Here is a 15,413-nt window from a genome sequence, read left to right as displayed (position 1 = left end):
TCTCAAGTTACTTTTTAGAAGTGGTGTAAGATCGGGTCTAACTTTATGCTTTTACCTATAAATATCCAATTTTCCCCAGCACTATTTTTTGAAAAGACCATCTTTTCTTCATTGAGTATTCTTTACTCCCTTTATCAAATAACAGTTGACTGTACATGTGTGGGTTTATTTCTAGGTTTTTGATTCTTTGGTCTATGTGCCTGTTTTTATGCCAGTACCATACTATTTTGATCACTATTCCTTTATAATATAGCTTGAAATCAGGAAGTGTGGTGTCTCTGCTTTGTTCTTCTTTCTCAGTTGCTTTGGCTATTCAGGGTCTTTTATGGTTCTGTATAAATTTTAGGCTTGTTTTTCTACAGGTCTAAAATTTCTATTACAAATAGAAATTGTAAATATTTTAAATTTCAACAGTAAAAAAATGCCATTGGAATCTTTATCAAGATTGCTTTGACTTTATAGATGACTTTGGGTAGTATGGACATTTTAACAGTATTCTTCTAATCTGGGAGCATGGAGTGGAACCTTTTTGTTTTATTTTTTTTAAATTTTATTTATTTATTTATTAGTGAGCGAGAGAGAAAAAGCATGAGAGGGGAGAGGGTCAGAGGGAGAAGCAGGCTCCCCGCTGAGCCAGGAGCCCAATGTGGGACTCGATCCCAGGACCCTGGGATCATGACCTGAGCCGAAGGCAGACGCTTAACGACTGAGCCACCCAGTTGCTCTGGAGTGGAACCTTTATTTATTTGATTTCCAGTCTTACTCGATTTCTTTCATCAATATCTTGTAGTTCTCAGTGTAGAGATCTTTTACTCCATTGGTTAAATTTATTCCTAAATATGTTATTGTTTTTGATGCTATTGTAAATGGGATCACTTTTCTTTTTCAGATAACTTGTTTAGTGTACAGAAACATTACTGATTTTTGTATGTTAATTTTGTATCCGGAAGCTTTGCTGAATGAGTTGATTAAATCTAACAGTTTTTTGGTGGACTCTACATTTTTCCACACATAAAGTCATGTCATCTGCAGATGGAGATGATTTTACTCCTTCCTATCCAATTTTTTTTTCTTACCTGATTGCTCTGACTGGGTCTTCCAGTACTGTGTTGAATAGGAGCAGTGAGAAGGGCAGTTTTGACTTGTTCCTGATTATAGGAATAATTTTCAACCTTCTACCATTAAGGTGAGGCACAGTTCTTCATTTCCTAATTCGTTGAGAGTTTTTATCACGAACAGATTATCTATTGAGATAATCATAGGACTTTTTCTGTCATCTATTAATAATGTGTCACATTTATTGATTTGTATATGTTGAACCATCCATACATTGCAGGGATAAATCCCACTTGATCACAGTGGGTCTTTTTAATGTCCTACTGAATTCAGTTTTCTATATTTTATTGAGAATGTTCGTATCTATATTCCTTAGGGATATTGACCTTTAGTTTTCTTGTAGTGTCCTTGTCTGGCTTTAGTATCAAGGTAATGCTAGTCTCCTAAAATAAGTTTGAAAGTATTTCCTTCTCTTCTACTTTTTGGAAGAGTTTGAGAAAGATTGGTATTAATTCTTCCTTAAATATTTGGTAGAATTCACCCAGTGAAGCTCATCTGATTTTGGGCTTTTCTTCATTGGGAGATTTTTGATTACTGATTCAATCTCCCTACTAATGGTCTCTGCATGTTTTCTCCATCTTCTTGATTCAGTCTTAGTAGGTTATGTTTCTAAAGATTTATGCATTTCTTCTAGACTGTCCAGTTTGTTGGCCTGTAATTGTTCATAGTGTCTGTTATGATTTCTTTTGTATTTCTGTGGTATCATTTGTAATGTCTCCTCTGTCCTTTATAATTTTGTTGATTTGCGTCTTCTCTCTTTTTTTCCTTGGAGAGTCTAGATGAAGGTTTATCATTTTTGTTTATCTTTTCAAAGAAACAACTCTTAATTTTGTTAATCTTTTCTGTTGTTTTCCTATTGCTGCTTTATTTACTTCTGCCCTAATCTTTATTAGTTCTTTCCTTCTGCTAACTTTGGGCTCTTCTTCTTTTCCTAGTTTCTCAGATAAAAAGTTAGGTTGCTTCTTTGAGATCTTTCCATTTTCTTGATGTATGGGGTTATAGCTGTAAAATTTCCTTTTAGAACTGCTTTTGCTGCATTCCACAAGTTTTGGTATATTGTATTTCCATATTTGTTTGTCTCAAGATACTTTTCAAATTTCCCCTTTAATTTTTTTTTATCCATTGGTTGTTCAGGAACTAGCTATTTTTTAATAGTTAAAAAATGGGGGAGACATTGGCATGGTAGATTAAAGATAGCCAGGTGGGGTTTATTCCTTTTTAATTGAACATTAGTAGTGATTCAACCAATAGATTATAGTAGAAGAAACACTGTGCCAGTTTGGAGCCCAACCATTAAGGGAGTGGCAGCTTCTAGTTTGGTTTCTTGGAGGCTCAAATTGCCCTATAAGATGTTTGACCACCCTGAGACCACTCTGTTATGAGAAAGTCAAAACTAGCATGTAGAGAGGCTGAGTAGAGAAAAACTGAGGCCCTAGATGTGTCAATTTCATTTATTTGAGCCCCACCAGCTAGGGTCCCAGACATGACAACCCATTTCTACTTTGTCTTGCTTAAATTCCTGACCCATAGAATAATGCATTTATTAAATGATGGTGCTTTTATCCTACTAAATTTTGGGATGTTTGTTATGCAGTGATAAATAATTAGAACAACTTCAACATTTATGGTATTATCTTGGTTCTGCTCCTACTTCATCAGTTGCTGTAATGTCATATTTTCCCATCATTTAAACATTGGGGCCTCAGACCTCCAACCCTTGTCTATCTGCACCCATTTCCTGGAGAAATTTCCTTCAGTCTGAAAACTTTAAATACTATCCTTACACTGTGTCTGATTTATATCTGTAGCTCTTACAATATATCTAGTGGTGTCCTTGACTCTCCATTTTAATGTCTAATAGGCATCTCAAACTTAGTGCATTCAAACTTAAGTTCTGATCTTCACCAACACAGTATTTCTAATAGTGTTTCCCATCTGGGTATATGGTACCCAGTGTCAATACATTTCTCAGATAAACCTCATAGAGCTTACCTTTGATTTCTCTTTTTCTCCCACACCTCACGTCATACCATGAGTAAGCACTGCGGACTCTACCTTAAAAATCTATTCCAAGCTGAGTGCTGTTGTAAAACATTAATGAGATCATGTAATTTCCTGCACTCAACCTGCCAGCGGCTTTTCATCCTGCTTGCAGCAAAATCTAAAACCCTTATCATGACCCTATATAATCTAGTTCCAGGTGACTTCTCCAATCTCACAGCCTTTTCATTCCCTCCCTTACTCACTTTGTTCAGCACCTTGGCCTTCTTGTTGGGCTTGGGCATCCTGAAAGGATTTCTACCTCAGGGCTGGAACTCTCCTTTTCCTTGGGTTTCCCCCCTGGCGCTCTCCTGAAGTTCATTCAGGTCTTGGTGAGAGTATCACATCTTCAGAAGGTTCTCCCTGGCAGCCACATCTACAATAGGAGCCCTGCTCTCCCTTAAAGTTTCTTTATTTTTCATCATTGCACTTTTCACCACCTGCAATTACATGTTGCCAGTATTTATTTGCTTGCTGATGCCAGCACCATTATTATTATATAAACTCTTTGAAGCCTGGTACTTCATCTTGTTCACTTATATATCCCTAATACTGGAGCAGTGCCCGGGGACACTACATATTGACTGAATAAGCTCCTTGAGGTTAGAGACTATTTTATTCATCTCTAAATTCTTCCACCCACTGCCTTGAATGTTTCTTGATACAAATTAGATAGTCAAGGATTATTTGTGAACATGTTGGAATGAAGTCTGGAAGTGATTCATAACAACTTCTGAAGAAGTCTTCTTTTGATTAAAGTCTTTAGTCAGCTAGTTTGTGAAAGGAAATTTCCATAATCTCTGGGTCGCAAAGGTTCTGGTTTCTATCTTCCTAAGTGTCCAGCAAGTCTGAATGTTTGATGTTCCTGTTGCTGACAGGCTCCTGGAGTAAGGTTTATTTTATTTGTTTTGATAAGTGTGCAAAAGTTGTGATATTTGGCTATCTTTGATTACTTTTTTGTAGCCATTTGGGAAGATATATGAGCCATTCATAGAAGTATTCTGAGTGAATCATTTCTTACATTTTAGATGCAAATCTGAGTTGTAATAGAACAATGGGGGAAAATGTATTCTCTTGAGACTCATTTTCGGCATCTCATCTAATTGGTAAGGCAAAGGCAAGGCACGTTTATATTCCAGACTACATAATGTACTGGAGAAAAGAGGTATATTTTAAAAATAAGAAAATTGAAATTCTCAAACATTAGGGCTTCTACATGCCTTTTTTGAGCCATAAGCATATTTTTAACTGATTTATAGACAAAAGACATCTTTTTTTCCTAGGGATTTCTTAGTATTCTAGAGACCTGGGGATGCTTGTAACAGGCCCGTGCTAGCAAAAACACATCAGCATGTCTGGGTCATTATTCTTTACTGATAAAATTGTCTATCTTAACCACTCTCTATCCTCTTTGTATTTCAATTTTACTACACTATTAAACACTGCAGAAATAGGAATGCTAATTGTTTATATCCCTCTTTTATGTGCTCCCTTTATTTTGCCAATTATTCAATACATTTTGCATAGGGTTCATTAATCCTCACCTGTATGCCTTAAAAATATGGTGTGCTGTATTTCTAAATAAACCCCCCTCCCCCATTTTTTGGCTGTTCATTGTGCCCTTTTCCTGAGGAATATGATTGGCTTCTTCAGTCATATATCTCAAAATATACACCACTAACTGAGTTGGGAAAATGTGGCATTACTAAGTTTAAATACAACAATTCTATGCATTCAAATAAAATATTATACTGAGAAGATGTATTATCTTAGTCTGCCAGAAAGCCACTTTAGTGTCTCAGACAACAAATTGCTCATGGTACATTTTCTACTCCAACATATTCTAGAACTGAATAAAAATAAAAGGTACGATTCTGACTGCTATCACTAACAATTTGCTTCTTTTTATGGCACATTTTAGATTTTCTTAATGCAGGTGATTTAATTTCACAACGTTTCATCCCTGTCTGGGTGTACCTTACCTATCATGTTTCTGCAGTTATGAAAATGAACAGATGCCAAGCCTAAAAGCTCATATTTTTGAATCCATGAATTATATTGAATTATGACTAACAGTCCTCAGAAGCAGTGTTGCATAGTGTTAAGAGTCAGTATCTTGGAACCAGATTGTTTATAGAGTCTCATCTCCAATCTGCCACCTACTAGGATTGGGTAAATTAAGTACCTCGTGCCTCAGTTTCCCCAGTGAAATAGACATGATAATAGCACTAACCTCATAGAGATGTGTTGAGCTTTACAAAAATATGTGTACTAGGTAAGAACTAGCTTTATTTCTAAAAACTAATTTTTTTTCCAAAATATCATATTGGATCCTTACTATGTATCCGATATTGTATCAGGCACTCGGAGATACAACGGTAGTCATGATATACATGGTCTGTGTACTTTCTAGAAAGTCTGATTGAACTTTAAAACCCATGAAAGGTACAAGACTGTATCCCTAACCACTTCTCACTGCTGCGACTGCTACCACCCTGTTCCACCATCCCTGGCCTCCAAACTGACCCCCCCCACACTTCTCCCGTTGCCCCTACAATCTACTCTCAATGTAGCAGCCAAAAGAATCCTTTTAAAAGGTTAGTCTGATTATGTCCTATCTCTACTCAAAACACAGCAACAGAGGTTCCCATTTCACACAGAGTAAAAGCTGAATTCCTTAAACAGGTTTGCAAGGTCTAATATGAACTGCCCATTCTTCTCTAACCTCTTCTCCTGCTTTTTCACACCTCACTTACTCTGTCCCAGCCCTAGTAGTCTCCTTGCTGTCTCAGCTCTGCCAGGCACTCTCCCAACTCAGCGCCTGGGCACTAGCTGCTCACTCTTCCTCTAGAAAGCCATATGATTAATGTCCTTAAACTTCAAATTTTTGCAAAAATATTACCTTCTTGAGTCCTACCCTGACTGCTCTGTTTTTTTCTCTTTTCCCCAAATACTTAGCACCTTCCAGCATAACACATAATTTACATATTTGTTATATTTTCTGCTTGCCTTATTCTCCTACCGGGATGATAGGCTTCATAATAGAAGGGACGTGTTTTGTTTACGGATATATCCCAAGAACACAGAACATGCCTGACACTTAGTACGTACTCAGTAGATATTTGTTTAAATAAATCAAATTTTTCAAATATGCTAAGTCAGAGTGTTTAAATTCAGTGATAGGTTCTTTTCAAAATAGGATCAGGAAAGAAAGGAACTTTAATGCATTTATTCCAAAGTGTGTCATTATACCCAATAATATTAGGGTCTATTCATCTAGATATGCTGTTTAAGCCTACATATATTCTTTTTTTTCCTCAAAGATTTTATTTATTTATTCATGAGAGACAGAGAGAGAGAGAGAGAGGCAGAGGGAGAAGCAGGATCCCAAGGAGCAGGGAGCCCGATGTGGGACTCGATCCCAGGACCCTGGGATCGTGACCTGAGCCGAAGGCAGACACCCAACCATCTGAGCCACCCAGGCGCCCCCATATATTCTTTTAAGTATCCTTCAAGTTGGTGAGTATTTACGCATCATGGGATGATTTCATTCTTCAGAAACAATGTGAATATGGTAAATGAATAAATTGGTTAAAATATTTTTAGAAAGGAAACAAGGGAGGAAGGAAAGATGTGACTCAAATAATGAGACCAATTGACTTGAGTCACTAGTGAGCTAGCAATTTAAAAATGCTCTGGACAGTGGAAGGACACTCACTGGATAGCATCACACGAAGATTACTTTGATATGTAAGACTCGATAAGTTTTCAAAATCTCAATGAATGTTTGTTACTTTTCCATACATAAAAACCAGAGGTATAATTCTATCATGCAGATTAACCAACTCTAAGTTGGTAATAAACATTTTAAGACTTACACATTTGGATTGGAACCCAAAGAGATACAGTGTAATATAGCAGAAAAAGCAGGGGTTTAAAGCCATGTAGACCTGAGGTCATTTCCGAGTTAGCCACCTTCTGTTGTATGAGTTGGATAATGACCTTAAGTCACACTCAGAAGTGTCTCAGTGTTTTTACTAGTAATATGACCATTAAAACTCCCATTCCACAATAAAAATCACTGGCAGAATGGAAAGAAAGAAAGTGCATGTAGTAACAAACATCATGGTCAGCTCAGGAAACTCATAAGTAAGCCATTAACACCTACCAGGTATTGGGTAGAGGGCTTTACTTGCATTATCATGGTCAGTCCTTATAATAAACCCATGAGTTAGGTAGCAGTATTATTTTTATCTTGCAGATAAGGAAATTGGACCTTAGGGAGGCTAAGGAAAACAAGGGTTTATTCACTTTGTCCTTACACCCATTTTTTTTTTTTTTTAACATTCCTTAGATTTTTATTAGCTTCAGGAGTACTATTAAGAATAGCCTGGGCGTCCCTGCTCGACTGGGAGCCTGCTTCTCCCTCTCCCGCTCCCCCTGCTTGTGTTCCCTCCCTCGCTGTCTTTCTTTCTGTCAAATAAATAAAAATTAAAAAAAAAAAAAAACAAAAAAGAATAGCCTGGGCACCTGGGTGGCTCAGATGGTTAAGCATCTGCCTTCGGCTCAGGTCATGATCCCAGGGTCCTGGGATCGAGTCCCGCATCAGGCTCCCTGCTCGGAAGGGGGCCTGCTTCTCCCTCTCCCTCTGCTGCTCCCCCTGCTTGTGCTCTTTCACTCTCTCTGCCAAATAAATAAATAAATAAATAAATAAATAAATAAATCTTAAAAAAAAAAATAGCCTATCAGTGTGCCTATTTTTTTCTTTAACAGAAAATGAAACTGAAGAAAGCTGTTAAGTAAATTTAATAGAAATCCAATCCACAAATGTTCTGTTTTGTTTTAGTTTGGGTCACTGTGCATTTTGTGTTTATAATGCTTATTACTTGAGCTTCTCAATTTATATCTTCAATATTACATAGGTTACTTTGCATTTTGGTGCTTATATCTCTAGCTCTGCAGATTTGGAAATCACACATCACTCTACTTAAGACATCTTCTGGTCTGAAAGCAATTATAAAACTCACTGAATTATTTGGAAATAGGTTTGACAATGTTTTGTCCATTCTGGAAAAGAATCAGAAGTCAAGAGAAATGACTTCTCTCAACATGAAGAATAGAATAGCTGAAAATCTGCTTGTACATAGAAAGAAAAATTTAGATTCAATTCATATTACTTTGAAAGCACCATTTTTATTTCTGTCTTTTGATCATGAAAGTAGGTGTGGTATGAAGGTGGTGCAGATTCTCAGATTTTAAGTTTCTCAGAATATAATGTTCAAGTGGTTGTCCCTAAAGGTAGCTTTGAAATGCTCTGGTCTAAACTCTTCATTTTATAGATGAGAACACTAGGCCCAGAGAACTGAAGTGCGATTCCAAAGGCCATCCAATCAATGAGTGGTAGAACAGAAATAAGGCCAAGGCTCTGGCCACCCATCTGCCCACTCTTGTCTGCTTCCCTATACAATGCGCTTTCCCTGCAACATTTCTCAATAAAACTTAAACCTAGAATTCTTGGGCTCAAGGCAGGCTTATAGTTGCCTAGGAGAACAGGAGAAAAGTGTGATGAACAATGTCAAACTTCTGAAATACCAAATAAGGCCCTTTTTCATTTTAGGGGAAAGGAAAAAAGAAAAATTTACACTAAGGACTTGGAAATGCCCTGCGAAACATGACTCGGCTCTGGCAAGCACAGATAAGATATTCAAAGTTTAGAGGACACGAAAACTCAGGGACTGGTGTTTCAAAATTTACCTGAAGGTGAAAGATTTCTAGATGCTGGCCCTGTGAAGAATGAGAGAATTCAGAACAGAAGGGGTTAACTTCTTCCTATTTGAAGATTGTCCAAATAGAGTCAAATGCTTTATTTAGCCTCTTTAATCTGTGAGTCTCTGTGGAAAGGGACTGTGGTATTTGCTTTGCAAACCTCAAGGCCTGGCATGTTGTTTTCCCCCTACAGCACCTAATAACAATTTATGGATTAAAGAAATGGTCAGTCATTGCCTCTAACACTCAGGTGGTCTCTGTTGGAAATTGTCCCAACAAATGGTAATACCACAGCTCTTTATTAGGGGGCTGCATTACATCTTCAACTATCACCTTTGCCCTTTGCCCTTTACCCTAGAAAAAACCCTGTTGCAGAGGCCATGGGTGTAACGTCTCCGTGGGATGCTTTCAGGCTGTCCTCATTTTGCCACCAATCAACTTCTTTCAGAGGAGACAGAAGGAACTCTAGACTGCTGTCAGAATCATAAGTCTGGAAATATTCTCTTATAGGAAACTCCAATGTATCAAAATCCAAATTTTAAAATAATAAATTGTGGGTGGGTGTGAAAAATAATTATTTTCCAAGAATATTTTCCAGATGATTCATTTAAAAATAAATTTTTCTGATGTGATGGTGTGTAAATAAGAATACCAAGTCCGGGGGCGCCTGGGTGGCTCAGTCGTTAAGCGGCTGCCTTCTGCTCAGGTCATGATCCCAGGATCCTGGGATCGAGCCCCGCATCAGGCTCCCTGCTCCGCGGGAAGCCTGCTTCTCCCTCTCCCACTCCCCCTGCTTGTGTTCCCTCTCTCACTGTGTTTCTCTCTGTCAAATAAATAAATAAAATCTTTAAAAAAAAAAAATACCAAGTCTGTCAAATTAAAGCCTGGGAAGAACCTCATATCTGCATTTTTAATAAGCACCCCGGGACTCCAATGCAGTTATTCTGTCCTTAATGTATTTAAAATATATGATCCAGTACACACATATTTAAGGAGGTAACTGTTATATGAAGTGCTTTACTCCTTTCTCTTTGCCATTTTGTAGCATCAAATCTTGCTCTCTAAAATGCTCTTCCTTGACAAGAGTACAATCAAAGCTTTAAGAACTCATTGTTAGCTGTTTGGTTTTAGAAAATGAAATGTACAAATGCAGGATTAGTTATACTAAGTTAGAAAAAACTTGTATTATAGTTACTATTAAAATGGTTGTCAGGGACAATTGACCTCAAAAGTCAGGATATTACAAATGAAACCTGACAAATAGTCTCTTGAGAAAATACAAGAGCAACAGAGGGAGAAACCTTGGGCTTATGTGGTCACAAAAATCGAAGTGAGATTTCCTGAATGTCAAATCCACAAAGCAGGCAGTAACATTTTTATTGTGGAGACAAAATCAGGGACCAACCTGTGTATTGTCTGGAATGATAGGATTTCCTTTGATCATTGAGTTCTTTTGGCCAAATTTGTATGTCAATGAATGCCACTTGTGAATACTGTGGGGATTGTTATTAAAAGGATCTTAAGAATATATATTATATAAGAATATATATTATCTGTCAATATATTATTGACACACTTGTGTCACAGTCAGTCATGGTCTGATATTGCTGATATCACTCATTGCTTCTGAAAACTGCTTTTTATGTTTATCTTGGGCATTTAAGATAATTTAGGGAATTTTTATAACCTTAGACTATATTGAAATTTGTCATAACTCACAGCTTGTGTTTCATGAATATAAAAGTCACGCTCAAGGAATATGGGAACAGATAAAATCAAACATGAGTTTTGAGTTCTTCAGGAAAAAAAGACACATAATTAATTCTAAGCTATGTGTTTAGTTAACAATCATATACAAAAATTCCATGAAAAAGAGCATAATACAGTTGACATTAATTCTAAGCAAAATTCCACAACAGATTTTTCAAAATACAGTTTTTTGCTTGTTCTATAAAGAAAACTTGCTCAGTAGAAGGCAGCAGAGAGCTTACAGGGCTGCCATATTTTGGCTTTGTTTTTGTTGCTAGTATTACTAAAGTTGCAATAAGAGAAGAACAATAGCTGAAGGGTATCTTGATTTCAACTTGAAAACATTTATCACTCATCTGAACATGACAAGACTGAGCTAGTAATAGCAGAATTGGGTAGACTCATAACTGAGCAACAAAAATTTGTAAATGCCAACTAGTCAGTCAACATCAATTTAGAAAGAGTCTCTTGAAATGGCCTGCTCATCTATGCCTTTGGTTTTTTCCAGAATGATCTAATTATCTGATTAGAAAGTTACAAAAAATGGAAACAGGTGTCTTTTCTATCCATTGACAGAATCTGAGGCCAACAATTTTTAATAGAAACAATAGGCAAGATAACCAGAAACTGGCAGGTATGTACAAAAATTATTTGAAGCCAAAATTCACCTAAAGAAGAGTAGGATGGAGATATTATTTACTAGCACAATGTGCACAAAGGGGAGGAAAGTTTTGCTGTATGGTTTCATACAAGTTAATGCAGTCCTAGGCTGCATTAGAAGTATAAGGGAGATGATAGCTTATGCCTAGTTGTTTTAGAACCTCACTTACTATACTTTGATCAGTGCTGGGAAGCAGGTTTCAAACCTGAGTATATCAACTAAGAATTGCCATGGTGGTAGGTAAAACCCAAACTGTTTCACACTATGAATGCTTGAAGGAAATGGAGATGCTTAAGTAGAAGTGATTCAGTGTAATACAATAAACGTAGAATTGGCCTGTTCTCAATATGCTCTAGAAGTGGACAGAACTAGGGCTTAAGGGGGAGTGCAAGAGGGTAGATTCCAATTCAACAGAAGGTAGAATTTTTAAATGCTTCAGTGTATCTGAGCAGAGCAGGTAAAGGAGATCAAGCAAAGATTGAACTCCTGATGGTGGAGACAGTGGTACGGAAGCATCACATCAAATAAGGTTCTGGATTAGAACCTTGAATTTTAAAGTAGGCTCTGTGGAGCACTCAGGTTTGGGGTGTACCTTGGGAGGACGGTGTAGGATAGGAGATGCTGATTGCGTACAGCCTGGGGCTTACAAACCAGTTCTGTTTGTTTGGATTTGGGTTCCTTGTAACAACTAAGCTAAGGTTCTGTGGCCAAAAATCAAAGGAAAAAAGAAAGGGGAAAGGAAAAAAAGACAAAAGATGATAATTTAAGTTCCTTAAGTCTCTGTAGATTTAGGATTCTACATTATTGCGACAAGTGAGATGTTTGAAATGTGTTTAAAATATCTGAAAAAGATACTTCCGAGAGTTTCAAAAGTGTGCATTCCCAAATTTGTGCATGTATGTGTGCACCCAGAATTCTTGTGTGCACTCTCCTGCATTCTCTGATACATAAATATGCATTTTAAGAACTTTCTCAGTGCTAAGCTGTGGATATTGTTTGCTGATTTGTCCCATATACCCGACACTCATGACTCTGATCTTCCTGCTAGTTTAAAAATAGTAAAAATAGGGGTGCCTGTGTGGCTCGGTTGAGCATCCAAGTCTTAATTTTGGCTCCGGTCATGATCTTGGGGTCTTGAGATCAAACCCCGTGTCAGCTTCCTTGCTCAGCCTTTTATTTAAATAAATGTTTTAAAAAATAGTAAAAATATTTTCTCATGTAATTCTAAAATCTAAACACACCTTACATACAATTAAGCTAAATATCAAATACCCAGTTATTATCCCTTCAGGGGAATGAGGAGAGCTTCTTTCCTTCAATCTTCAGTGTGGTTCCAGGTCATCAGATATAGAGTCTACTTAAAGAGGGGCTCAGGTGAACCCAGAGTTCTGAGGAAACTCTTTTAGGTCAAGACAGTGTGTGTATATACATTTCTGTGTTTCAAAGTTAAGTATCGTATTTAATTATATGTGTTGTAACATTCTGTAATTCAATAATGAAAGAAATCAATTACAGTAGGATTATAAAAAATAGAACCAATTAAGTGAAGAGTACCTAAATTCATTCTTTCAACAAATATTTATTGAGTGCTTTCAACGTGTCAAGCGTGGTTCTAGGCACAAAGGACATAATAGCCAACCTTGATCTTGTGAAGGTTATGTTCTAGTAGGGAAACAGACAATATACAGATAAACCTGTCAGGTGGTGATAAATGCCATTAAAGATAGAGTAGGACCAATAGAGGAGAGAATAGTGGGGGTTTCTATTTTCTATAGATGTATGAAAATACAAGGTTTATGCAACAAAGAGTGCCTCAATCTGGATGCTCATAAAGAAAAATTAGGTGGCCTGTTTTCATAATGCTCATGTTTCAAAGGTTTTGTGTAGAGCAGGGCTCCTCTCTACCCTTGCTATGTGTTTCTTAGTGGTTTGCTTGGTTTCCTTTTAACTTCCTCAAAATGACCAGGGTTCTGCAGGATTGTGTTACTTGCAACTTCCCTCCCCTTGATTGATCTGCTAAAAATAGAGAGTTCTAAAATAATTTCACTTCTGTTTTTTTTTCAGCCCACAAACATGCTTTTTCTTAAATTCTCTCCCAATGTATATACATTTTTCTACTTAGGTACACTTACTCCCCTATTTTCATTTTTTATAAGCATCTCACTGTGTCACTGGCATATGACTTTATCTTTTCTTTGCACAGTATTTTTTTCTCTGCATAATATTATAACAAACAGATAAAGACAGCATCTGCTTCCTCAAGAAAGGGCTGGAGGTCAAATTTCTGTTTTCATATTTGAACTAATTTATTTAAATGATGCATCCAAAAAATGTTCTGTTTAGACAAACAAATATATTAGTTTGGATTTTTCAAGTAAACTCTTCAAATAAACGTTATATTTTATCAAATTCTATAAAGAGTGATATCACTGGGATACCATTGTATAAGTATGAAAACAAACTAATAGCATTGCTTAAGCTATAAAATAGATTCTTGGCAAGATTTGTATGAACTTTGGTGTCTATCCCACAGTGTTATTTATAACTTTCTAAATTTTTAATAAATGAAGCTATAACAACTTTCCCCACCTCCCATCTTGTTAAATGCTTATGACTCCAATGTCTCTCTCCTGTAAGTATAATTTATTTTGATTTTTAAGCATCTGGAAAAGGCGAAGGGACAAAGTGGTGACATGGAAGCCTTTTCTTAGGAGCTAGAGGGCCTTTGATAATATTTTAAAGATCCCATTTGGTTGTAATTTATAACAGTCTTATAAAATGTGTTCTGTTGTTGTTAGCTTCTATCTAAACATTTTATGATTCTAGATTCATTCCTGTGCATTACTCTGGAAATATCTTTGGAAGCTTAACACATCAAATTATATATTATAAACAATATGATGGTACAACTTAGAGTCTAGTGTGCACTCACCAATATCCCTGTATCATTTTGCATCTTTTTTTTTTTTTTTTATAACTGAATTTGGAGGCAGAAAGCAGTTGACATATAAAAAGAATCTACAGGTCAAAAACCACTTGAGGCAACAAATTAAGATGAAAGAGCTCTGAAAAAATAAAATAAAAAATCAGGCCTTCAGGTTAGGCCTGGCAGTGTCATTAAGGTAATTCACTGTCAGTTCGCACAACTCCGTGAAGGCTTCTGTGGTAGGTGTCAATCCAGGATGATAGCTGTGTGAGTGCCTCAGAGACGGAGTAACTGTGGAACTGGCCAGGGTTAGGCAAGAGTGATGTGGGCTCTGGCGAACTGGAACCCGCCTGCCCTGGCCCAAAGGCATGAAATTAAAAACACTGAAACGTGATAACTGTAGTATCTCTTTTAGCCTCTAACATTCTGTGCTTTTGTATTGAATTCTCAGAATCAACATGTATTTATTAGGTACCTAAAGCATAAAACTTTGTTATGACTTAAGAGGGACAACATAAAACTATGAATTATGGTTTCTGCCTTTGGAGCACATAATTTAGCTAAAGAAATAAAAGGTCAAGGAAATGAAGAGGCTAGTTCTCCAATTGACACGAGGAAAGCTTTCTAATTATTTAACAAAAAAATAGCTCTGCCTCCCCTCAGAAACCTTGGGTGTGTTGTCACCACATGCTGTAGGCACTTGCAAATGGAAATACCCTCTAGCCTGATGCTCTAGGAAAAGACCGCTGAGGAGGTGAAGCTTAAGTTTACGATTCAGATGTAGGATCCGAACCAGGACAGAGGGGGGTAGAGGGGTGGGTTAGCCTGGTGATGGGTATTAAAGAGGCACATATTGCATGGAGCACTGGGTGTTATACGCAGACAATGAATCATGGAACACTACATCAAAAACTAATGAGGCGCTTTCCACAGTTTGGCTGTTGTGGACATTGCTGCTATGAACATCGGGGTGCACATACCCCTCCGGATCACTACATTTGTGTCTTTGGGGTAAATACCCAGGAGTGCAATTGCTGGATCATACGGTAGCTCTATTTTCAACTTTTTGAGGAACCTCCATACAGTTTTCCAGAGTGGCTGCACCAGCTTGCATTCCCACCAACAGTGTAGGAGGGTTCCCCTTTCTCCGCATCC

Source organism: Leptonychotes weddellii, chromosome 1 (assembly GCF_054177405.1).
Source record: "Leptonychotes weddellii isolate Sample4059 chromosome 1, ASM5417740v2, whole genome shotgun sequence".
In the NCBI taxonomy this organism is placed as follows: Eukaryota; Metazoa; Chordata; class Mammalia; order Carnivora; family Phocidae; genus Leptonychotes; species Leptonychotes weddellii.
The sequence above is the reverse complement of the archived record's forward strand: the minus strand, read 5'-3'. Positions refer to the sequence as shown.